At 37.7% G+C, this 26,943-nt stretch overlaps 1 non-coding gene across 1 annotated transcript; it reads right to left on the bottom strand.

Annotated features, from left to right (window-relative positions):
* Nucleotides 1–22,032: 22,032 nt before the first annotated feature.
* LOC130841093 (U1 spliceosomal RNA) lies at nucleotides 22,033–22,196 on the bottom strand. Its single transcript, XR_009050135.1, has one exon. It is a non-coding gene; the product is annotated as a U1 spliceosomal RNA (small nuclear RNA).
* Between the last annotated feature and the right edge of the window lie 4,747 nt (nucleotides 22,197–26,943).

The raw sequence follows: 26,943 nt of genomic DNA, 5'->3' as shown, positions 1-26,943 counted from the left end.
TGCTGTGCAGTGAATTGTGCCCAACAGAGTTGTCCTGCATTGAGCTGAATGGCTGCGCCTTTATATAGTCCACAACTCACTTTTTCAGTTGTCAAGTTTCAGATTGTGAGTCTGGGAGTGGTCTGTGACCCCAAGCAATGCAGCTCATTGCAACTGAGGCAGGCCTTGAAGGAGCTGACATTTAGAGGCTAGTCTGCCGACTGCCCTCTCCAAATCTGGGCAGGAATCCTCCCTTGAAGGGGGATCAGGGTGGTGTATCCCCCATGTCTACCATACCCCACCTTCCTAAAACCTCCTCTTATTCTCTTATGTATGAGGCTGAAATGATCTCTTTCCCCAAAAGTACTTCTGATCTACTCAGCTGTTCATGGCATCAATCACATTTACAACATATTTCATGTAGTTCTAAAGACCAGGATGCAGTTGCCTTTATATGCTGGAGTATCTATATAACTAAAAATTCCACAGTACCTGTTTTTACTCTTTTTCTTCCCTTTATATTCAATACAAGGAGAAGGGAGGGAGGGTTAATGTGTTTTGTTCAATTCCTTTTACTTTTTAGCAGAAAATAGCTATCCATTTGCAAGCTGAATGTCCCTAAGCTTCCAGCTATCGGTGACATTGAGATTTTTATTGTCCACCTGATACTGTCTGAGCTCTCATTATGTGTAAATACAGAATGTTTGGTCTTTTATCTAGTTTCCCTGTATTAAGATTTCTGAGGGTGCCAGAAATGCTTCCATGCTCCACAGGTCCCTTCTGGTCCTCTCCTCTCACTTTTTGCTCTGGGCTGCTGTGGCAAGACCTCTGCTGATTTCCTCCTTGATTGACATGACAACTCTTCCAAGCTCTGCCACCTCTGTGCTCCTCTGTATTCCAAGAAGAAAAAGGTCTCTTCCTTTATTTCCCAAGTTACAGGAAATATCAGGCCCTAATTTTAGCAAAACGTAGTAAAGGTTTGCATACAGTGTGAGGCAAATATTTAAAATTAGATATTAGATATTACTGTGCCCAGAGTTCTTTGACCACAGATTATCCCGATGGCTGTTTCTCTCCTTGTCCCTGTGCCTCCTTCTACTGCCATTTTTTTCCCTGAAACATTTGAGGGTAAGTTGCAGACATAATACTCCTTTCCCACTAGTACTTTAGTGGGTATTTCCTAAAAATAAGGACATTCACAGTATAATAATCAAAATCAGGAAATAAACACTGATACTATTATCTAATCTATAGATCTTATTTGAATTTTGCGATTGTCCCATAGATGTCTTTATGCCAAAAGAAAAAAAATTCTGCTCTAGGGTTCAATCTAGGAACACACATTACATTTAGTTTTCATGTTTCTTAATCTCTTTTAATCTGGAATAGTTCCCCAGTCTTTGCCTTTGATGACCTTGCCACTGCTGAAGAGTTTAGGCCTGTTACTATGGAGGATGTCTCTCAATTCAGGTAATGCATTTTTGGCAAGAATACTATAGAAGTGTTCTTTGTCCTTCTCAGTGCGTTATATCAGAAGACCCATGATAGTGATTTATCTCATTACTGATGATGTTAACTTTGATTACTTGGATAAGGTGATGTCTGCCAGTTTCTCCACTATAAATTTACTATTTTTCCCATTTGTAATTGAAAAATATCTTGTGGGGTATTTTTACTTCTTAAAACATAATATTTAGCATTTTTCCAATTAAAAAGTAATTATTCAAGAGAGTTCAAAGGAGGGATATTATACCAACTATACTCTTTGGCTCTACAATGCAAATAAACTAGAATTTAGTAGTTAAATAGTAACTATAAAAACCTTCATATGTTTGGGAATTTTATTTTATTTATTTATTTATTTATTGGCTGTGTTGGGTCTTTGATGCTGCACTTGGGCTTTCTCTAGTCGCAGTGAGTGGCGGGGGGGCAGGGCACGCTACTCTTCATTGTGGTGGCTTCTCTTGTTTGTGGAGCACAGGCTCTAGGCGCATGGGCTTCAGTAGTTGTGGCACATGGGCTCAACAGTTGTGGCTCATGGGCTCTAGAGCACAAGTTCAATAGTTGTGGCGCATGGGCTTAGTTGCTCCGCGGCACGTGGGATCCTCCCAGAGCAGGGATTGAACCCGTGTCCCCTGCATTGGCAGGTGGATTCTCAACCACTGTGCCACCTAGGAAGTCCCTGGGAATTTTAAAAAAACATTTAAAAGTAACTCACTGATAAAAGTAGAAATTCTATAACAATTATAGATAATGAATTATTAATAATGAACTAACTTTCCCTCAATTATCACGGCAAGTTTTTCTCTTTTTTTAAACAGGAGAACATCAAACAAACGTTTACTGACATGTACACATTGGAAAGATTCAGAAAAACTTAGTAATTCTATCACAGCAAGTTCTAAGAATCAAGTTTAAGGAAGAGAGAGTTTCAATATTACATAAACTCTCCACAAGAACAGAAAAAAAAGGGAAACACTGCCTAACTAATTTTATGATGCTAGCATACTCTTTTAATCCTTTTATTTTGCATATTTCTTCTAGCAATTTCCTAGATTTACTCTTTTTTTTTAAATTGAAGTATAGTTGGTTTACAATGTTGTGTTAGTTTCTGGTGTACAGCAAAGTGATTCAGTTATATTACATATATATATTCTTTTTCAGATTCTTTTCTATTATAGATATTGAATATAGTTCCCTGTGCTTATACAGAAGGTCCTTGTTGTTCATCTGCTTTATATATAGTAGTGTATAATTAATCCCAAACTCCTATCCCTCTCCCACCCCTTCCCCCTTTGGTAACCATAACACTGTTGTCTATGTCTGTGAGTGAGCCTGTTTCTGTTTTGCAAATAAGTTCATTTGCATCATTTTCTTAAATTCCATATATAAGTGATATCATATGATATCTGTCTTTCTCTCTCTGACTTATTTCACTTAATATGATAATCTCTAGGTCCATCCATATTGCTGTACATGGCATTATTTCATCCTTTCTTTTAATGGCTGAGTAATATTTCATTATATATACATACCACATCTTCTTTATCCATTCTCTGTGTTCATCTGTTGATGGACACTTAGGTTGCTTCCACATCTTGGCTATTGTAAATAGTGCTGCTATGAACATTGGCTAGCATAATCTTTTTTTAAAAACAAATTTATTTATTTATTTATTTATTGGCTGCTTTGGGTCTTCATTGCTGCACACAAAGCTGCAACAGGCTTTCTCTAGTCGCAGCAAGTAGGGGCTACTCTTCATTGTGGTGCACGGGCTCCTCATTGTTGTGGCTTCTTCTGTTGCGCAGCATGGGCTCTAGACGCATGGGCTTCAGTAGTTGCAGCACAGGGGCTCAATAATTGTGGCTCATGAACTGTAGAGTGCAGGCTCTATAGTTGTGGCACACAGGCTTAGTTGCTCTGCAGCATGTGGTATTTTCCTGCGGCAGGGATCAAACCCCTGTCCCCTGCACTGGTAGTCGGACTCTTAACCACCGTGCCACCTAGGAAGTCCGGCTAGCATAATCTTGATAACCAATTGGATAAGTAAAATATGAGAGGAAAAACTGCAGGTCATTATCATTCAATGTCTAGATGAAAAAAAATTCTAAATAAAATTTTAGCAAACCAAATCCAACAATATCTAAAAATGATAATGCATCATGACCAAGGTGGTATAAATCAGGAATTTGTTTTTCTTCCAGTTTTACTGAGATATAATTGACACAAAAGATGTGCATGATCCTTATGGAAAACTGTACATAACTGTATAAAACTGTATAAAACTTCTGTACACCAGAAACTAACACAACACTGTTAGTTGAGACAATGAAGAAAATGTAATTAAGTATAGGATATGTTATGTATCAGAAATTGTAATCTCATAAAGATGTCACTGTCTCCAAACTGATCTACAGATATTTGTGGCACATACAACCAAAAAAAAAAAAAAAAAGTAAAAATTATAATAATAAAAAAAATTAAACATCTGAAAATATCAAACGTTGAAAAGTCCTTAGAAAACGAGAAAAGGAGGCTCAAGAAGAATACACATAGTATTGTTCCAGTTACTATAGGTGCATCACAATTTATCCCGAAACTCAGTTGCATAAACTAACCATACTCGGGGAATTGCCTGTCGGTGCAGTGGTTAAGACTCCGAGCTTCGACTGCAGGGGGCGCCTATTCCATCCCCAGTCGGGGGAACTAATATCCCATATGCCCCTGCGCACAGCCAAAAATTAAACCCACCCCCCACCCCCACCCCCCGCCCCGGCTCTCTCTCTCGCTCTCTCTCTCCATATAGAAAATACGGATAACCAAACACAGAAGGAGAAATCTCCTGACACCACACTGAGATACTCACGTGTTTAAAGTCTCCTAGTTTCGCGCGCAAAGTTTTGGGGGCGGGGCGACATCACCGCTGGCTGGATGCCCCATACAAATTCGCGTTCACCAGCTCGCCTGGCAAACTGGCAAGCTCTAGCTCCTGTACGGATCCTGCGGCTCCCCAGCAGCGCGCCCGGGTAAGTTTGTCCCCCTCCATTGCCAAATATTCGAATCTCAGCTTCTTATCCCTCTAAAGTCTAGTCTGCTGGCTCCCTGATGAGGTGGGGTGCAGCCAGCACAACCCCACCCGTCCCGCTCCTGGGGAGACCCCTGGCTGTTCTCTCCAGTCCGAGTCTTGGCTCTGTGACTCTCATCTCCGTAGCAACATCTAACAAAAACCTACAGACTGTTAAGGACTTGGGAGCTTGAGGTCAGGGCAGGACGTCTTTCCCTGCTTGGGCTGGGAAATACCTTAAAGAGCCTGAGGAGAGGAAGTTGGGGTTTGGCAGTGGCTTGTCACCGCAGGGACTAGGGAGGAAGGAAGGGCAGGGTGCTGTAGGGACATGTCAGGCAAGTGCAGGTCTCCAGAACTCACTGGAGATGACCTGCACTTCTGGGCATTTGAAATAAGTGGAGTTAGGGAACAGGTTCTGTTGGTAAATGTGACTGTTGAACTATCTTCTAAATCTAGAAATAGAAACCAAGCACTGTTAGTGCCCTGCCGAAGTTTATAACCTAAAAGGGGGGCGTGGGGGGTAGGGATAAGAACCACATCCTTCTAAGCTAAATATTGGTTTGGCCAAAAAGTTCGTTCGGTTTTTTCCATACGACACGGGAAAACCGAGCGAACTTTTTGGCCAACCCAATACAAAGTGCTAAGGGAGGCGGGCAAAGAATGCACGATGGTTTTTATTCCTCAGGAGGTAGTTCCTATCACTCCTGTCCCACATTTCTGTACAGTTCCCACCAACCTGCATTCTGGCATAACTAAGGAGATGTGAATGCCATCCCCTTTCCCATTAAAAATAGCTAACAACACAGGCTAAATCCCCAATCCAGGTCAGATAGAATTTCCCCACAGTCAAAAGTATAAGAGTTCAAAAACAACCAACCTGTAAACCTAGATCCAAGGTTCCAGGTGAAGTCAATGGTTTTTAGGTTCTAGGGATTTGGTAGACTCCAGACCTCAGCATATTTTTGAAGGACTGTGTTCCAGATGAATGCCGAAAGGTGGTGGTTTTGAACCACAGCAAGTTCTACACAGCCACACTGTTGGACTGGCGAGGCCAGGATCTCATGCTAACCCACAAGCTCTGGGTCCTCAATAAGGTGGTTCAGCTCCAGCTCCTGTGGGTTCCAGGTTGCCCAGCAGTATGGGAAGGCATCCTCCTTAAGCACTTTGGGGGTGAGATGTACATATGGTGGGTGACCCAGAAGGGTTCACCAATGGTAGGGCCTGATGCAGAGGGTGTTAAGGTTGGGAGGAAAGGTGAGAGGATTCTAGATACAGATGCTACAAGAAGAATGGGGAACAGGGACTTCTTGGCCGAGCTTGTATTGCCAGAAGATAGTAGGAGTGGGACTGTGTTCCTGGGTATAAGTGAAACTGATTCTCCTGCAGCCCTGTGGGATAGGGGTAGAGAGTCTTTTCTGTCAGGTCAGCAGAAACATGGACCTATGTTTGAGGCAGCCCTCATGTCTAAGAAATATGAAGAAACTAGGTCTAAAGAACACTAGTTGTGCTATCATACTATGGAGAAAGCATAGGATGGCAGGCATATATGCCTCCCTCTGCTTTTTTCTTTTTATTAATTTAATTTAATTATTTTATTTTATTTTTAAAATTTTTACTTTGTATTGGTGTATAGTTGATCAACAATGTTGTGTTAGTTTCAGGTGTACAGCAAAGTGATTTACTTATACATATATGTGTATCTATTCTTTTTCAAATTCTTTTCCCATTTAGGTTATTATAAAATATTGAGCAGAATTCCCTGTGCTATATGGTAGGTCCTTGTTGGTTATTTATGCAACGTTAAGACTTTTATTAAGTTATACATTTAAATGACTTTGCTTACCTGGCTTTATTGTTGTTTATCTATCAGGAGTAGAGACTTACTCTGTTAGTTTCTCCTTGGGGGAAATGTTCCTTCCTTCAGGGTCATGTTTGAAAGCTTTCTTCTAGGGACCTAGGCCCAGGAAGCCTATTTGAATGAATGACTAGGTCCTCATGTCTTAGAAAGGAGCTTCCTTCTGGCTCAGCTCTCAGTTTTGGGACAACCCTGAGGAAATGTTGCTTCCTTCTAGTAGACTTGGAACCATAGCCTTCTCCCTCCAAAAGGTACAGGGCAGAACCCTGTAATCCTCCCGAAGATAAAGTTACTAGAGAAAAATCTGATACAATTCTTCAGGAAAACATTTGACAATATATATCTAGATCTTTAAATATTTCATCACTGGATCTAGTAATTCAACTTTTAGAAACATCTCTGTGTCTATATATACTTTATATACTTACATAGAGTTATATAATTGTCACTTATTTATGTACCTAAGACCAAGTATAAACTCATGTTTTAGCTTCAACCTTTATTTCCACAGATCTAGACTCTTTCTTCACTTAACATGATTTTTCCCCTGTGGGCTCCATTCCTACTACAGAAAAGAAATTGCTTCTTTTCTGTCTGCTTGTCTGGTCTCCATTCCCTATCCTAAAAAGTCTTTACATATGTTCAAATCATATTTGTGTATAGAATTGAAGTACTTTGCCAGCGGAGTCTTAGACTCAATGCAAATTAGGAGATGTAATTAGCCTATCAAAGCCTCAGTATAACTGATCTGAGATCCTAGTATAGTTTACAGAACAATTTAAAGCAACTTAGGGACTTCCCTGGTGGTGCAGTGGTTGAGGGGACACAGGGTTTGAGCCCTGGTCCAGGAAGATCCCACATGCTGTGGAGCAACTAAGCCTGTGCGCCACAACTACTGAGCCTTTGCTCTAGAGCCGGCAAGCCACAACTACTGAAGCCTGCACACCTAGAACCCGTGCTTCACAACAAGAGAAACCACCACAATGAGAAGCCCATGTACTGCAACGAAGAGTAGCCCCTGCTCACAGCAACTAGAGAAAACCCACACATACAAACGAAGACCCAACACAGCCAAAAATAAATAAATAAATTAAATAAATAAATAAATAAATAAATGAATAAAAGCAACTTAAATTCCAGCTACAGGGGAATAATTAAATAATTGTATGTTAATACTATTTATGAAATTATGAATCAGTTAATAAGGTTTTTAAAAATAAGTAATCATTATTTTACAAGAATGATTATATGTAACATATTATTACATGGAAAAGCAAGATTCGAATCTGTTTGTCAGACTGAAAAACTCTTCCACTGAAAGAAAATCATCATGTTGGTAAAATGTTAAAAGCATAGAAAAACAGCTTACATCTTCAACCCATATTACGAAGCTACTATACCCTTGACACCAACATCTGTCAACAATAATATAAGAAAGGACAATTGTGTGACAATCTTATTCATAATCATAAATACAAAATCATGAACAAAATATTACAAGTCAAATTCAGTATTAAGAAATGATAAAAGGAGTGATGTCAGCAAAATGGTGGATAAGGAAGCTCCCACCCTTTGTCTTCCCATGAAAACGTAAAAACAACCAGAAACTGGATGAACCAATAGTAAAAGGTCTGAGGCAACCAAGTGGATATCAAGAAAATGTCACATTCAGAAGTGTAGAAAATTTCATGACATTTTTGCTTGCCCTTTCCTCAACCTCTTCCCGGCATGGCAAGGTCTTGGTCTTGAGCGGGTAGCAACTCAGTTCCCATTTAGTTCCCTTGAAATGGAGGTGCCAGAACAGGCTTTATTTGTAATGTTCTAACCTGTCTAGGGGCTGCCTGAGGGACTGGTCTCTGTATCACCTAATACAGACCGCAGGTGGGGAAAAGTGGCAGGCACTGCTTGTGAAATCTTCAAGGAGATTATAGACGTACAGATGCCTGGGACAAAAGATTACAGTTGAAGATATACAATAATCAACTAAAGCCTGGAGGAGGAACTGGGGTGAGATTTTGGGGAAATGAAAGTATCCAAAAGCAACTGTGTACATGGAGAAACTGAGTAAAGCTCAGGCAGGACTTATGATCAGAACAGACCTGAGAAGATCTTAAGCTTTCACACAAGGCTGGTTCACTATGCTCAGACCATGCTCAGCTAATCAGTGAAGGACTGCTCTGGCACAGAGATAGTCCACAAAGACTGGGAGAGATAGCTGATTTTTCCAGATGCCTGATTTTCAACAAAAACTTTCAAGGCATACAAAGAAACAGGAAAACATGGCCCATACAAAATAAGAAAGTAAAATGTCAGAACTTTTCCCTGAGGAAACCCAGATATTAAACATACTAGATGAAGGCTTTACAACAACTGTTTTAAGTATGCTCAAAGAGCTAAAGGAAAAAATGGACAAAGAACTAAATAAACCAGGAAAACAATTTATGAACGAAATAAGAATATCAACAAAAATAATAGAAATTACAAAAAGACAAATTCTGGAGCAGAAAAATATAATAACTGAATTGAAAAAAACATAGAGGAATTCAACAGCAGATTTGAGAAGGCATAAGAAAAACATCTATGAACTTTAAGATAGAACAACTGAAATTATCCAGGTCAAAGAGCAGAAAGAAAAGAATGAAGAAAAGCAAACAAAGCCTTGAGGACTTGTGCGATACTATCAAACAGACCAATATACATATTATGGGAGTCCAGAAGGAGAAGAGAGATTATTTGAAAAAATAATGGCTGAAAACTTCCTAAATTTGATGAAATATGTGAATCTATAGATCAAGAAGCTTAATAAACTCCCAAGCAGGATAAACCCAAAGAGATCCACATCAAGGCATGTTGTAATCAAACCGTCAAAAGCCAAAGGCAAAGTAGATCTTAAAAGCAGCAATAGAGAAGCAACTCGTCATGAAACAAGGGATCTTCAATAAGACTAACGGCCAGTTTCTCAGCAGAAACCCTGGAGGCCAGAAGGAAGTGGGAAAATATATTTAAAGTGTTAAAAAAAACAAAACAAAACACAGAACTGTCAACTCAAAATTCTATATCTGGCAAAACTTTTTTTTTTAAACTCTTTATTGGAATATAATTGCTTTACACTCTTGTACCAGCTTTTGAGATACACCATAGTGAATCAGCTGTATTTATACATATATCCCCATATCCCCTCCCTCCCATAACTCCCTCCCACCCTCCCTATCCTGGCCCTCTAAGGCATCACCCCTCATTGAGTTGATCTCCCTTTGTTATACAGCAACTTTCCACTAGCTATCTATTTTACAGTTGGTAGTGTATATATGTCTACGCAACTCTTTCACTTCATCCAAGCTTCCCCTTTGTCCCCCGCACCCCCCCAACCCTGTGTCCTCCAGTCCATTCTCTGCATCTGCATCCTTATTCTTGCTCTGTCACTGGGTTCATCAGTACCATTTTTTTTTTTTTTTTTTAGATTCCGTATATATGAGTTAGCATACAGTATTTGTTTTTCTCTTTCTGGCTTACTTCACTCTGTATGACAGACTCAAGGTCCATCAACCTCACTACCAATAACTCAAATTTCATTCCTTTTTATGGCTGAGTAATATTCCATTGTGTATATATATATATATATATATATATATATATATATATATATATGCCACATCTTCTTTATCCATTCATTTGTTGATGGGCATTTAGGTTGCTTCTATGTCCTGGCTATTGTAAATAGTGCTGCAAGGAACATTGTGGTACATGTTTCCTTTTGGATTATGGTTCTCTCTGGGTATATGCCCAGTAGTGGCATTACTGGATCATATGGTAGTTCTATTTTTAGTTTTCTAAGGAACCTCCAAGCTGTTTTCCATAGTGGCTGTACCAACTTGCATTCCCACCAACAGTGCAGGAGAGTTCCCTTTTCTCCACAGCCTCTCCAACATTTATAGTTTCTAGATTTTTTGATGATGGCCATTCTGACCGGTGGGAGGTGATACCTCATTGTGGCTTTGACTTGCATTTCTCTGATGATTAGTGATGTTGAGCATCTTTTCATGTGTTTATTAGCCATCTGTATGTCTTCTTTGGAGAAATGTCTATTTAGGTCTTCCACCCATTTGGGGATTGGGTTATTTTCTTTTTTGGTATTCAGGATGAATGAGCTGCTTGTATATTTTGGAGGTTAATCCTTTGTCAATTGCTTCATTGGCAAATATTTTCTCCCATTCTGAGGGTTGTCTTCTTGTCTTCTTTATGGTTTTTTTTTTTGCTATGCAAAAGCTTTTAAGTTTCATTAGGTCCCATTTGTTTATTCTTGATTTTATTTCCATGATTCTAGGAGGTGGGTCAAAAAGGATCTTAATTTGATGTATGTCATAGAGTGTTCTGCCTATGTTTTCCTCTAGGAGTTTTATAGTGCCTGGCCTTACATTTAGCTCTTTAATCCATTTTGAGTTTATTTTTGTGTATGGTGTTAGGAAGTGTTCTAATTTCATTCTTTTACATGTTGCTGTCCAATTTTCCCAGCACCACTTATTGAAGAGGCTGTCTTTTTTTCCATTGTATATTCTTGCCTCCTTCATCAAAGGTAAGTTGCCCATATGTGTGTGGGTTTATCTCTGGGCTCTCTATTCTGTTGCATTGATCTATATTTCTGTTTTTGTGCCAGTACCACACTGTCTTGATCACTGTAGCCTTGTAGTATAGTTTGAAGTCAGGAAGCCTGATTCCACCAACTCCATCTTTCCTTCTCAAGATTGCTTTGGTTATTCAAGATCTTTTGCATTTCCATACAAATCATAAGATTTCTTGCTCTAGTTCTGTGAAAAATGCCATTGGTAATTTGATCGGGATTGCATTGAATCTGTAAATTGCTTTGGGTAGTACAGTCATTTTCACTTTGTTGATTCTTCCAATCCAAGAACATGGTACGTCCCTCCATCTGTTTGTGTCGGCTTTGATTTCTTTCATCAGTGTCTTATAGTTTTCTGCATACAGGTCTTTTTCCTCCTTAGGCAAGTTTATACCTAGGTATTTTATTCTTTTTGTTGCAATGGTAAATGGGAGAGTTTCCTTAATTTCTCTTTCTGCTCTTTTGTTGTTAGTGTATAGGAATGTAAGAGATTTCTGTGCATTAATTTTGTATCCTGCTACTTTACTAAGTTCATCGATTACTGCTAGCAGTTTTCTGGTAGCATCCTTAGGGTTTTCTATGTATAATTAGATGTTCTATTTCTTTTTGATTCAGTGTTGCTAAGTTATGTTTCTAGAAATTTATCTGTTTCTTCTAGGTTATCCAATTTCTTGACATACGATTATTCATAAGAGTCCCTCATGGTCCTTTTTATATGCAAAGCATTTGTTGTAATGTTTTCTTTTTCATTTCTGGTTTTATTTATTTGAGATTTCTCTCTTTTTTTCTTAGTTTCTCTGGCTAACATTTGTCAATTTTGTTTATCTTTTTAAGAAACCAACTCTTAGTTTTGTTGATTTTTTCTATTATTTTTCTATTCTCTACTTGATTTGATTCTGCTCTAATCTTCCTTCCGTCTGATAATGTTGAGCTTACTTTGTTGTTGTTTTTCAGTTCTTTGAGGTCTAAGGTTATATTGTTTGTTATCTTATTTTATAATGTAGGCCTTTATCACTATAAACTTACCTACTACTACTGCTTTTGTTACAACCCATAAGTTTTGGTATAGTGTATTTTCATTTGTCTTGAGATATTTTTAAAATTCCCTTTTGATTTCCTCCTTGACCTAATGGTTGTTCAACAGTGTGTTGTTTAGTTTCCAAGTATTTGTGAAATTCTCATTTTATTGTTGTTACTGATCTCTAGTTTCCTTTTATTTTGGTCAGAACAGTACTTGGTTTGATTTCAATCTTCCAAAATTGTTAAGGCTTGTTTTGTGACCTAATGTGATTTATCTCAGAGAATGTCCCCTGTGCACTTGAGAAGAATGTGTGTCTGCTGGAGGGTGGAAAGTTCTGTATACGTCTAAGTTCACTTGGTCTTTAGTTTAAATCTGTTGTTTTCTTATCTGGATGTTTTAACCATTATTGAGAGTGAAAATAGTGATGACTCATACTATTTTATTGCTGCCAATTTCTCCGTTCAGACTTTTCAATATTTGCTTTGTGTACTTAGGTGCTGTGATGTTTGGTGCATTTATATTTACAGTTGTTACATCTCACCGTTCAGCTGACCCCTTTAATGTTATGTTTTGACTTCGTCTCTAAAGACTATTTTATTTTATTTTTAAAATTTATGTTTTTTTATTTACTTTTTTGGCCACGCCACATGGCATGTGGGATCTTAGGTCTCCAATCAGGAATCCAACCCACACCCCCTACACTGGAAGCCCAAAATCTCAACCACTGGACTGCAAGGGAAGTCACACTAAAGACTATTTTAGACTTTAATTCTGTTTTTCTATTATAAGTATTGCCATTCTTGCTTTCCTTTAGTTACCATTTGTCTGGAGTATCATTTTCCATCTCTTCATTTTCAACATATGTGTCCCTGAATCTAGAGTCAGTTACTTATAGACAGGTTATAGTGGATCATACAACCAGTCTAAGTTTTTTAATTGGAAACATTAAACCACTGTAATTTAAAGTAATTATATGTAAGGGAGGATTTATTATTGCCATTTTGTTAACTGTTTTCTGTTTGTTCTTTTGTCCCTTTTTTCCTTCTTTGGTGTCATTGTTGTGTTTCATTAGGGTTTTTTGTTTGTTTTGGTTTTTGTATTGTTAGACTTGACTTCTTCCTCTTTTTGTGTGTGTAACCTCCATAAGTATTATCTTTGTGATTACCATAGGGCTCACACAAAATATCTTATAGCTGTAAGAGTCTATTTTAAGCTGATAGCAACTTAATTTCACTTGCATATAAAAACTATACTTTTACCTCTTCTTCCTCCACATTATATGCTATTGATGTCACAGTTTATATCTCTTTATATTGTGTATCCAATAACATAAGTTAATTATAGTTATTTCTAATACTTTACTCATTTAACTTTTATACTAAATTAAAAGTGACTTTACTACCATTATAATAACATAGTAGTCTGTTTTTGTCTATACATTTAGCTTTACCAATAATTTTTATGCTTTCACATTGCTGTTTAACATCCTTTATTTTCAACTTGAAGAACTCCCTTTAGCATTTCTTGTAAAGTAGGTCTAATAGTGATGAATTCTCTCAGCTTTGTTTTGTTGTTCTAGAAACTCTTCATCTCCCCCTCATTTTTGAAGGACAGGTTTGCTGCATATGTGTTCTTGGTTGGAAGTTTTCTTCTGTCAGAGCTTTGAATATATCATCCTTCTGGCATTCAAGGTTTCTGAAGAAAAAGCCACTGATAGTCTTGGGGGCTCCCTTTTATATGACAAGTTGCGTTTGCTTTCAAAATTATCCATTTAACTTTTGCAATTTGATTATAATGTGTCTTAATGTAGGTCTCTTTTGATTCAGCTTATTTGGTGTCTTTTGGACTTCCTAGATCTGGATGTTTATTTCAAGGTTTGAAAAGTTTTTGGCCATTACTTTTTGGGGGGCGGGGGGAACATGGAATGTGTGTTTATTTTTCTTTAAGAACTTTTATTGACATACAATTGACATACAATAAACTACATATATCCAAACTGTAAAATTTGATAATTTTTTTCTTATTAGTAATGTATATATGGCAATCCCAATCTGCCAATTCATCCCCCCCAACCCCCCACCCCCCCTTTCCCCACTTGGTGGCCATATGTTTGTTTTCCACATCTGTATCTCTATTTCTGCCCTACAAACCGGTTGATTTGTACCATTTTTCTATATTCCACACATATGGGTTAATATACAATATTTGTTTTTCTCTTTCTGACTCACTTCACTCTGTATGACAGTCTCTAGGTCCATCCATGTCTCTACAAATGTCCCAGTTTCATTGCTTTTTACAGCTGAATAATATTCCATTGTATATATGTACCACATCTTTTTTATCCATTCATCTGTTGATGGACATTTAGGTTGCTTCCATGTCCAGGCTATTGTAAATAGTGCTGCAATGAACATGGGAGTGCATGTGTCTTTTTGAATGATGGTGTTCTCTGGGTATATGCCTAGTAGTGGGATTGCTGGGTCATATGGTAACTGTATTTTTAGTTTTTCAAGAAACCTCCATACTGTTTTCCATAGTGGCTGTATCAATTTACATTCCCACCAACAGTGCAAGAGCGTTCCCTTTTCTCCACAGCCTCTCCAGCATTTACTGTTTGTAGATTTTCTAATGATGCCCATTCTAACCAGTGTGAGGTATACCTCACTGTAGTTTTGATTTGCATTTCTCTAATAATTAGTGTTGTTGAGCAGCTTTTCATGTGCCTCTTGGCCATCCATATGTCTTCTTCAGAAAGATGCCTATTTAGGTCTTCTGCCCATTTTTTGATTGGGTTGTTTTTCTGATATTGAGCTGCATGAACTGTTCATATATTTTGGAGATTAACCCTTTGTCTGTTGATTCATTTGCAAGTATTTTCTCCCATTCTGAGGGTTGTCTTTTCATCTTGCTTATAGTTTCCTTTGCTGTGCAGAAGCTCTGAAGTTTCATTAGGTCCCACTTATTTATTTTTGATTTTTATTTCCATTACTCTAGGGGGTGGATCAAAAAAGATCTTGCTGTGATTTATGTCGAAGAGTGTTCTTCCTATGTTTTCCTCTAGGAGTTTTATAGTGTCTGGCCTTACATTTAGGTTTGGCCATTACTTCTTGGCATAAGGTTTCTGCACCTTTTTCTTTTTTCTTCTGGAACTTCCATAATACATACAGTGGTTTACCTGATGGTGTCCCATCAGTTTTTTAGGCTAATTTCACTTTTTCATTTTTTTTCTCTTTTTACTGGATGATTTCCAGTGACCTGTCTTACAGTTTATTGGTCTTTTCTTCTGCTTTATCTAGTTTGTTGAACCCCTCTATTGAATTTTTCAGTTCACCTGTTGTATTCTTCATTTCTATGATTTCTTTTGGGTACTTTTTAGTTTTTTCTCTCTCTGTTGAAAATCTCCCTTTGTTCGTATATTGCTTTCCTGACCTAAGAAAACATCATTAAAGCCATTATTTTGAATTCACCTGTTGGGTAAATCACATAGCTCCATTTCATTAGGAAAAGGTTTCTAGAGATTAATCTTGTTTGTTAATTTTGAACATATTCCCCTATTTCTTTTTTCTTGATTCTGTGTTAATTTCTACACATTATATAAAACAGCCACTTCTTTCAGTTTTCACAGACTGACCTCATGTAGGAGAGGAACTCAATAATCAGTTCAGCCAGAGATTCTGGATGCCTCTCAAAACTTTGTGCTCATTTAAGCTGCTGTCTTTGTTCTTAGTATTCCCCAGAAGACTAGAGTAAGTCAAGTCCCATCAGTGCCCTGATTCAGGCAAGAGAGAAGCCAGTGCCTCAAGCTGCAGCCAGAAAAGTTGAGGCACTAGATGTGTGTCCCAATTCCTCCTCTCCTTAGGGAGAAGTTGAGATATGGAGTTTATCACCCACTTACTCTTGAGCTAGGGAGAGGAACTGTGACAAATACCTGCACACTATTTTAGACTGTGTGCTCTTTCAATCAGTTGCTTTGCTTCCTGTTGCCCCAAGGAACCTAGTGAATGCCAGGCCCCATCAGCTCTCAGAAAAAGGTAGGTTAGAAGTCAGTCCCTCTGGTAGCAGCCGGCAAGTTTTGGGAGCTAGATGTGCATTCCAACTCCTTCTAGGGAGAATCAGAAGCTTGGTTTTATAACTGGAGTGGGTCAGGGGAAGAGCTGCAGGAACTATCTACATTCCCATTCAGACTCCCAAGGGATTAATGATTGCCTTCCCCCTCAGCTCCCAGAGACAGGCAAGTAAGATGTCAGACTCCCAGACAGCAGGTAGAAAAATTAGGGCACTAGATGTGCAATCTAACCCTTTTCCAGAGAGAAGCTGGAAACTGACTTTATTGTCTGCTTGCTCTGTACTGAGCCAGAAGGAACAGCCACTGGATGTGCTCACACACCCCTTTAAAACTGCTTGTTCTCTGGGCCCAGGAGACTAGTGAATGCTGGGCTCCATCAGCTCTCAGAGACAGGCAAGTTAGAAGCCAGTCTCTTGGGTAGCAGCCGTAAAAGATGGGGTACTAGATGGGTGGTCCAAACCCTTTGCTCCTTAGGGAGAAGCTGGAATTTGAGGGTTCTCACCTGACTGTATGGTGCTGTGGTAGGGGTGAAGTTAATGGCAAGGCTGTGTCTCAACTTTTCCTAACCATTTCAATGTGGTTATTTTCTCAGTCACCAAATGTTCAGTAGTCTCTCAACTAGTTTCTAGATTTCTCTCAGAGGGCATTGATCCACATGTAGCTGTTTGTTGCATCCACAGGTGGAGGGAGAGTCTAGAGCCTCCTATTCTGTCATCTTGGTCTTTAAGCCCCTCTTTGATAACTCCAATATCTGAATCACTTGCCATTTTTTTTCTCTTATCCATTAGTTCTTGTTTCTTTTGTTGTTTTGGTTTGGGTTTTTGTTTTTGTCTTGATTTTTATCATGTCTCTGAATTTTTTACTGTACCATAGATGGCAAATTATAGAGGATTTGGAAGATGTTACATTCCTCCAGAGGATTATATTCAATACTTTCTTTTGGCAGGTAGATAGAGTACCAGTGATGACCTTGATTTTTTTTTTTTTTTTGAACATTTGTTTTATGCTTTTTTAGGGATAATATCTTTAAACTTTGCCCTTACTATTAGTACACAATGCTTCTTAAGTCTTTTAAATCTCAACTTAAAGTCTGGGGTGTTTACCATGGACCCTCCACTTTGCAGGGACTTGAATTCCAGTCTAAGTCACCCCACCACCATGAGGCTGATGAAACTCAGGTTCAGCTCTTTTAGCCTCCCACTTGATATTTTCTGCATCTCACCCTGTATTCACCAGTGAAGTGAAGGTAATCTGTGTATAGATGTTGGCTGCTTCTCTGCAGTTTTATCCTGAGATTTTCCCTCTCAAATTCCAGTTCCTCTGGCAGCCCTGAATTCCAGCCTCTTTTTCCTCAGCCTAGTAAAACTGATTATTTCTGCTTGGGCTCTATTCACCCATGACATGATATGGAAAATATCCTTAGGCAAAAATCTGGGATGAATGTGGCACTACTTCCTATGCTTCCTCTCTATCAAAGTCCTGCTTGTATTGGTTGCTCTCTAGTTCTTTAAATTCCTGTTTTTTATATTTTATACAACTTTTATAGTTGTTTTTGGTGGGAGGGGTTGGTCTGGTACAAGTTTGTCATGCTTGGAATTGGAAGTTTTCAGTGTTTAAAAATTTATTATAATTATTTTCGTATCTAGTGCCATCAGGAAAGGTGACATATGTTCCAGAAATCCTCTACAAGAAACTGTTCTCACAACACAAAGGACTTGCACAGTTAATATGTAATGAAATGGGCTCTGTTTGTCAAGGTACATTGATCTTTTCTAAGAGCTGATCTGTGTATCTGGGCTTGCAAGAGAACCAGGAAGTCATCTCTGATGCACTTCTAATTGCCCAGGACCGCCCACCAGTCTTATACACTTTCTTCAGGGAACTGAATAAGGAATTAAAATATTATTCTATACAAACTGCCTTAACTTTAAAGAAGAAACTGGTAAAAATTGGTGGTTACAGTGAGAAAGTGTGTGTCATGACAAAGAAATATAGGAGTGAAGAATCTTCTACATTGACTTAAAGCAATGGAAGACTTCTTCACGATTCAAGCATATCTGCAATTTAGCCTAAGTTCTACACTCATATAACCACTCAAACAATGAGTGCCTTGAAAAAGGCTCTTTTTATAGTCTTGAAGAGACTCGGAACTTTGAATGACCAATTTGAGTCTGAGATCTTTCAACCAAATAATTAATATGGATTACTTTCAGAGGAATGAAAAAGTCTTCCACTTTTAAGTTGGGAAAAAATGCAATACTTTTATTTTTAATAATAACAATGGAAATTTCCACAGTGTATGCAGAGAACTTTTATAACTTAGAAAAGATTATCATTGATGACACAGTTTTTATAATGGAAATGAAGAAGGTAAAATTTATTACCCCTCCCCACAAAATTCTCCAGATCTTCTTGGACTACTTTTACACTATTCACTTGGAAGAGTTATGGCTTTTCTAATTGCTTAGCTGGCACCCTTAAGAACTCAGCAGAATAGTCACTTTAACATTCAGAATTGAAGGTGATATAAAGCGTTTTCCAGATAAGCAAAAGATAAAGGAGTTCATCACCACTAGACTGGTGGAACAAGAAATATGAAAGGGACTTGTTTAAGCTGAAATGAAAGGGTGCTAATTAATACAGATGGTCTCTGTCTTAAGATGGTCCGACTTAGGATTTTTTGACTTTATGATGGTGCAAAAGTGATTCACATTCAGTAGAAACCATACTTTGTATTTTGAATTTTGATCTTTTCCTGAGCTAGTCATATGTGATATGATATTCTCTTATGATGCTGGGCAGTGGCAGTGAGCCACAGCTCCCAGTCAGCCATGCGATCATAAGGGTAAACAACAGATACTCTGTAGTGTACTGTGTTGCTTCCTGCTTCTGATGAGAAGAAAGGAAAGACAATTACTCCTGAGGTGAAACTCAAGATAACTGCCCTGCATGAAAGTGGCAAGCCAGTAATGGCCATCACGTGTGAGTTAGGACTTCTTGCAATCGATGATCTTGACCATCTTAAAGGATAAGTGAATCAGTGATGCAGTGAAATGTCAGCATTGGTTAAATCCACTGTCTTCATGAAGAAATTAGCTGGGCTAATTGATGATATGTAAAAATTTCTCAACACTAGAGTGGAAGACCAGATACAGAAGCTCACACCACTTAGCCTACTGAGGATCTAGGCTAAGGCAAGAAGTTTTTCCATACACTGGAAGAGCATGCCGACGATCTTACATACACGCAAATGTTTATAGTGAAGCGTGGGTAGTGCCAACGTTTCAAAAGGCATCATAATTTTCATAACGTGAAGGTCAGTGGTGGGGCAGCAGGCTGCTGATACAAAAGGTGCCAAAGCACTTCAGGAAGAAATGCATAGGATAATTGTGGATGAGAAATATTTGCCAGAACACATATGTAATGTCAATGAAATTAGCTTGTTCTGAAAGCGTATGCCAGAGAATACAAATAGGGTGAGTCAAAAATTATCCACACTCTACAGTCAGAGTGCAGATAATTTTTGACTCATTCTCGTACATTCATCAAAAGTCTGAGATTCAGGGTATTCAAAGACTATATAGTGCTGCTTTGGGGTAGAAATGTTGCCAGGTTCAAGTGTTGCCGGGTTCTTCATCTACCACTTGGGCATCAATTAATGCTCTATTCCTAGAGCATTCAGGAATGTGAGAAAGCATTTTCTTCCCATTTATTGCTGCTGTAACAGGAAAGCCTGGATGACATTAGCATTGTATGAAAACTGGTTTTTGAACTGTTTTATTCTGCACACAAGAGAATGTTGTAGGCAACACATTCAAGGTTCTCCTGATCTTAGATGATGCTCCAAGGCATCCACAGCGTATCAGCGACATGATGTAAAGGTTGTATATTTGCTACTGAACACGACGGTACTTAGACAATGGACCAAGGTGCAGTAGCCACATTCAAAGCATCCTATTTATCCCAAATGTCTGCATACACTTTTGAAGTGACTGAATCTAGCCAAATTCTCTTGAGAGATTTGGAAAGGTTTTCACATTCTAAGTGCTATTCAGAGCATTGCTGTAGCATGGAACGAAGTCACACAACAATGCATGAAGACATATGTGAACACACTCAAAAAATTCTGCTGTTGATGAAACAGTAAGTAACAAGTGCTTGATACTAGTGCTTGAGAAACAGCTAGAATTGGATGTTGATGATGAGGATATTCATGAGCTTGTTGGCGCCATGGCTGAAGAGCTTTCCAATGAGGAGCTGATCAAACTGGAGGGGAAAAAAGTAAAGAAGTTGGGGGACTTCCCTGGCAGTCCAGTGGTTAAGACTCCACTTCCCAAAGCAGGGGGTGTGGGTTTGATTCCTGTTCGGGAAGCTAAGATCCCACATGCCTTGCAGTCAAGAAACCAAAACATAAAACAGAAGTGATATTGTAACAAATTCAATTAAAACTTAAAGAAGTAAAGAAGTTGAGGCAGATGAAGAAGTTATACACAAGGCACCAAGAAAGTTCATAGCAAAGAAAGTGGCAGAGACATTTACTACCATGAGCAGGGGCATATGGATATTAGAAGAAATGTATATCAATTGTAAGAGGTTCTCAAGAGCTAACAGGAAGATACAGGATGCTCTTATTTGCTGTAGAGAAACATATAATGAAAAGAAGAAACAAATTGTACAGTCAAAACCTGAAATCTTCCTGAAGAACACTATGCCTGCTAAACCATCAGCAAGTGTAGATGCCCCGATGCCTCTACCAGCTATTCTCAAGACTTATCTGGAGAGAAATTGATGACCCTGTCCCTGTAGCCTCCACATCATCCAGCAATTCATTTTAGTTCAATGCTTCAAACATTCTTTAGGCCTACTGCACTTTCAGCTGTGTACCTTAATGGTGAATATCCATACAACCAGTCTGTTTTTCACTTTCAGTTCAGTGGTCAATAAATTACATGAGATATTCAACATTTTAATGTAAAAGTCAGCTTTGCGTTAGATGAGTTTGCCCAACTGTAGGCTAATGTAAGTGTTCTGAGCTCATTTAAGGTAGGCTAGGCTGAGCTATGAAGTTCAGAAGGTCAGTTGTATGACATGAAGTTTTGATGTAAAATATTCTCAACTTATGATGGGTTTATTAGCACATAAACCCATGATAAGTCAAGGAAGATCTGTAATAGGAAAACATAAAAAGTATAAATCTCACCAGTAAAAGTAAATATATAGTAAAATTCAGAATAATCTGCTATAAAGATGGTGGTTAATCACTTTTAAAGCTAGTATGAAGGTTAAAAGACAAAAGTGGTAAAAAATAACTGTAACTATGATAGTTTGTTAAGGGATACACAAGATAAAAAGATGCAAATTGTGACATCAAAAACAAAATGTGGGTGGGGGAGGGTAAAAATCTAGTGCTTTAGAATGTGTTCAAACTTAAGTTATCAATGTAAAATAGACCATTATAACTTGTTACAGGTATGCTTCACAGTAACCACAAAGCAAAAACCTATAGCAGATACACAAAATATAAAGGGATAAGAATCTAACTTACTACTACAGAAAATCATCAAATCACAAAGCAAGTGAGTGAGAGAAGAAAAAAGAAACAGGAACTACAAAACATCAGGAAACCATGAATAAAATGGTAGTAAATACAAACCTATCAATAATTATTTTTAAAAATTTTATTTATATATGTAAGTACAGTTGGTTTACAATATTATATAATTTTCAGGTATACAACATAGTGATTCACAGGGGTTTCTTTTGTTTTTTTTTTTTTGTTTTTTTCGTTTTGGCCGTGCCACATGGCATGTGGAATCTTAGTTAGCGGACCAAGGATTGAACCTGTGCCCCCTGCAGTGGAAGCACAGAGTCTTAACCACTGGACCACCGGGGAAGTCCCAGACGTCTGTTTTTCAAAACCTACAAAGACCAGGGGAGAGCATGAATTCAGTCCCCCACTACCACAAATTATGCAGTTGAGTTTCCCACATTTGGGGAAACCACAGGGGTCAGCACATTCGGAGTGCAATGGATAAGCCTCGCTCTGGGAAAACCACCTTTGTGATCATGGTATCTCCCTGGCCATGTAAGTATGTGATTCACAATTTTTAGGAGTTATACTTCATTTATATTTATTATAAAATATTGGCCATATTCCAGGTGCTGTACAATATATCCTTGTAGCCTATTTATTTCATACATATTAGTTTGTACCTCTTAATCCCCTACCCTTATTTTTCCCCTCCCCCCCTTCCATCTCCCCACTGGAAACCACTAGTTTGTTCTCTGTGGGTAGCCATTCTGACGGTATGAGGTAATATCTTCATTGTGGTTTTACTTTGCATTTCTCTGATGATTAACAATGTTGAACATCTTATCATGTGCCTGCTGGCCATCTGTATGTCTTTGGAAAAATGTTTATTCAGGTCTTCTGCCCATTTTTAAAGCAGGTTGCTTGGTTTTTTGATGTTAAGTTGTACGAGGTATTTTATTTTAATACAAGGATGAGTCAAAAATTATCTGCACTCCGGTTATATTAAAACTTCTATAAATTCTACACGCAAAGTGCGGATAATTTTTGACTTACCCTTGTATTTTGGATACTAACCCCTTATCAGTCATATCATTTGTAAATGTTTACTCCTATTCAATAAATAGGTTGTCTTTTCATTTTGTCGATGGTTTCCTTTGCTGTGAAAAAGCTTTTAAGTTTCACTAGGTCCCATTTGTTTATTTTTGCTTATATTTCCTTTGCTTCAGGAGACAGATCCAAAAAAATATATTGCTATGACTTATGTCAAAGAGTGTTCTGCCTATGTTTTCCTCTAGGAGTTTTAGGGTTTCCAGTCTTACATTTAAGTCTTTAATTCATTTTGAATTTATGTTTGTAAATGGTGATAGAGAATGTTCTAATTTCATTCTTTTATATGTAGCTATCCAGTTTTCCCAGCACCACTTATTGAAGAGATTGTCTTTTCTCCATTGTTATTCTTACCTCTTTTGTTATAGACTAATTTACCATAAGTGTATGGGTTTATTTCTGGGCTTTCTATCCTGTTTCATTGATCTATATCTTACACTTATACACAAAATTAACTCAAAATGGATCAAAAACTTGAACATTAGACCTGAAACCATAAAACTCCTAGAAGAAAACCGGTGGTAAGCTTCTTCACATCTGTCCGGGTGATGGTTTTTTTTTTGGATTGACACCAAAAGCAAAGACAATAAAAGCAAAAATAAGCGAGACTACATCACATTAAAAAGCTTCTGCACAGAAAAGGAAACCATCAACAAATCTGAAAGGCAACATACCAAATGGGAGAAAATGTTTGCAAATCATGTGTCTGATGAGGGGTTTATATCCAAAGTATATAAAGACCTCATACAACTCAATAACAACAAAACAAAACAAAAAATCCAATTTTAAAACAGGCACAGGATCTGAATAGAAATTTTTCTAAAGAAGACATACAGATAGCCAACTGGTACATGAAAAAGTGCTTAGCATCACTAATCATCAGGGAAATGAAAATCAAAAACTACAAGTCATCACCTCATACCTGTTAGAATGCCTGTCATCAGGAAGAGGATTGAAGGAAAAGGAACCCTTGTGCACTGTTGGTGGGAATATAAATTTGTGCAACCACCATGGAAAGTATTATCGAAGTTCCTCAAAAAGTTAAAAGTAGAACTACCATATGACCCAGCAAGTCCACTTCTGGGTTATTTATCCGAAGAAAACAAAAACACTAACTCAAAGGCACATGCACCCCTATGTTTATTGCAGCATTATTTACAATAGCCAAGATATGGAAGAAACTCATGTCCATATATTCTGTATATCCATTATATATATTTACACACACACACACACACACACACACACACACACACACAATGGAACATTATTCAGCCATAGAAAAAGAAGGAAATCTTGCCATTTTTGACAATATGGGTGGACCCTAAGGGCATAATGGTTTTTTTGCTTTTTGTTTTTGTTTGTTTGCTCTGTTGGGCCTCCATTGCTGTGAGCAGGCTTTCTCTAGTTGTGGCGAGCGGGGTCTACTCTTCCTTGTGACGCATGAGCTTCTCTTGTTGCAGAGCATGGGCAGTAGGCATGCAGGCCCTAGAGCATGTGGGCTTCATTAGTTGCAGCATGTGGGATCTTCCCAGAGCAGAGATCGAATCTGTGTCCTCTGTATTGGCAGGTGGATTCCTAACCACTGTGCCACCAGGGAAGTTCTGATGGCATAATGTTAAGTGAAATAAGTCAAACAAAGACAAACACTGTATAATCTCACTTATATGTGGAATAAAAAAAACAAAAAACAAACAAACAAACAAATTCCCAAGCTCATAAATATAAAGAATAGGGGCAGGGTGGGGGTGCAAAATGGATAAAGGAGGTTAAAAAGTACAAAGTTCCAACTGTAAAATGAATCAGTCATGGGGATGTTATATACAGCATGGTGACTATGGTAAGTAATACTGTATTGTATATTTGAAGGTTGCTAAGAGAATAAAATTCAAAAGTTTTCATCACAAGAAAAAAAAAGTTTTAAGAATAAATGGTGATGGATGTCAACTAGACTTATTGTGGTGGTCATTTTGCAACATACAGAAATATCTAATCACTATGTTGTACATCAGACACTAATATAATTTTATATGCCAATTACATCTAAATTGTAAAAAGGCAATATAATAAAAAGAATAGATACATGTATATGTATAACTGAATCACTTTGCTGTACACCTGAAACTAACATAACATTGCTAATCAACTATGCTCTAATATAAAATATTTTTTTAAAAAGTCAAAAGAATATATTGTTACTACTTTGAAGGCAATGTGCCCTTCTTTCTTTGTCTTACTTTAAGATTTTCTCTTTGTCCTTGATGTTTAATTTGATATGCTATGCCTATGTATGTTTGTTTCTATTCATCCTGCTTGGGATTCACAGAATGTCATAAGTCTGCAGCCTTTTTCGTCTTGTCAGCTTTGGAATCTTTCAGGCATTATCTCTTAAGGAAAAGACCTCACATCTCTCTAAGATATGTATGTATACATCTGACATTTTCGCTGTGTACTATATGACTATTTTTTATCTGAATTTTCACTTTTTCTCTCTATATGCTTCAATCTAAATATTTTTCACCAGCTTTCTAGTTCACTAATTCTCTCTTTTGCTGTGTCTAATTTCCTGTTAAACCTATCTGTTACATTTCTAATTTCAGTTATCATATCAGTTAATTCTAGAATTCCTACTGGAGTCTTTCTGTTGATTCAATTCTTTGATGATTTTTTTCCATCTCTTTTTTTCTCACTCTCTTCCTAAGCACATAAATAATAGCTCTTTTTCAACGTGATACATCATATCAACAAATTGAAGGATAAAAACCATATGATCATTTCAATAGATGCAGAAAAAGCTTTTGACAAAGTTCAACATCCATTTATGATAAAAGCTCTCCAGAAAATGGGCATAGAAGGAAATTACCTCAACATAATAAAAGCCATATATGAAAAACCAAAAGCCAACATCGTTCTCAATGGGGAAAAACTGGAAGAATTCCCTCTAAGAACAGGAACAAGACAAGGGTGTCCACTCTCACCACTATTATTCAGCATAGTTTTGGAAGTTTTAGCCACAGCAATCAGAGAAGAAAAAGAAATCAAAGGAATCCAAACTGGAAATGAAGAAGTAAAATTGTCACTCTTTGCAGATGACATGATATTATATATAGAAAACCCGAAAGACTCTACCAGAAAACTGCTAGAACTAATTGATGAGTTTAGTAAAGTAGCAGGATACAAAATTAATGCACAGAAATCTCTTGCATTCCTATACACTAACAACGGAAGAGCAGAAAGAGAAATTAAGGAAACTCTCCCATTCACCATTGCAACAAAAAGAATAAAATACCTAGGAATAAACCTGCCTAAGGAGGCAAAAGATCTGTATGCAGAAAACTTTAAGACATTGATGAAAGAAATCAAAGACGACACAAACAGATGGAGGGACATACAATGTTCTTGGATTGGAAGAATCAACATCGTGAAAATGTCTGTACTACCCAAAGCAATTTACAGATTCAATGCAATCCCAATCAAATTACCAATGGCATTTTTCACAGAACTAGAGCAAGAAATCTTACGATTTGTATGGAAACGCAAAAGACCCCGAATAGCCAAAGCAATCTTGAGAAGGAAAAATGGAGTTGGTGGAATCAGGCTTCCTGACTTCAAACTATACTACAAAGCCATAATGATCAAGACAGTATGGTACTGGCACAAAAATAGAAAGGACGATCAATGGAATAGAATAGAGAACTCAGAAGTAAGCCCAAACACATATGGGCACCTTATCTTTGACAAAGGAGGCACGAGTATACAATGGAAAAAAGACAGCCTCTTCAATAAGTGGTGCTGGGAAAATTGGACAGCAACATGTAAAAGAATGAAATTAGAACACTTCCTAACACCATACACAAAAATAAACTCCAAATGGATTAAAGACCTACATGTAAGGCCAGACACTATAAAACTCCTAGAGGAAAACATAGGCAGAACACTCTATGACATACATCAAAGCAACATCCTTTTTGACCCACCTCCTAGAATCAGGGAAATAAAATCAAGAATAAACAAATGGGACCTCATGAAACTTAAAAGCTTTTGCACAGCAAAAGAAACCATAAACAAGACTAAAAGGCAACCCTCAGAATGGGAAAAAATAATTGCCTATGAAACAACGGACAAAGGATTAACCTCCAAAATATACAAGCAGCTCATTCAGCCTGAATACCAAAAAAGAAAATAACCCAATCCACAAAT

The sequence above is a fragment of the Hippopotamus amphibius genome, chromosome 17, assembly GCF_030028045.1.
Source record: "Hippopotamus amphibius kiboko isolate mHipAmp2 chromosome 17, mHipAmp2.hap2, whole genome shotgun sequence".
Taxonomy (NCBI): Eukaryota; Metazoa; Chordata; class Mammalia; order Artiodactyla; family Hippopotamidae; genus Hippopotamus; species Hippopotamus amphibius.
Note: the sequence above shows the minus strand (reverse complement) of the source record. Positions and strands in the feature narration are given on the sequence as shown.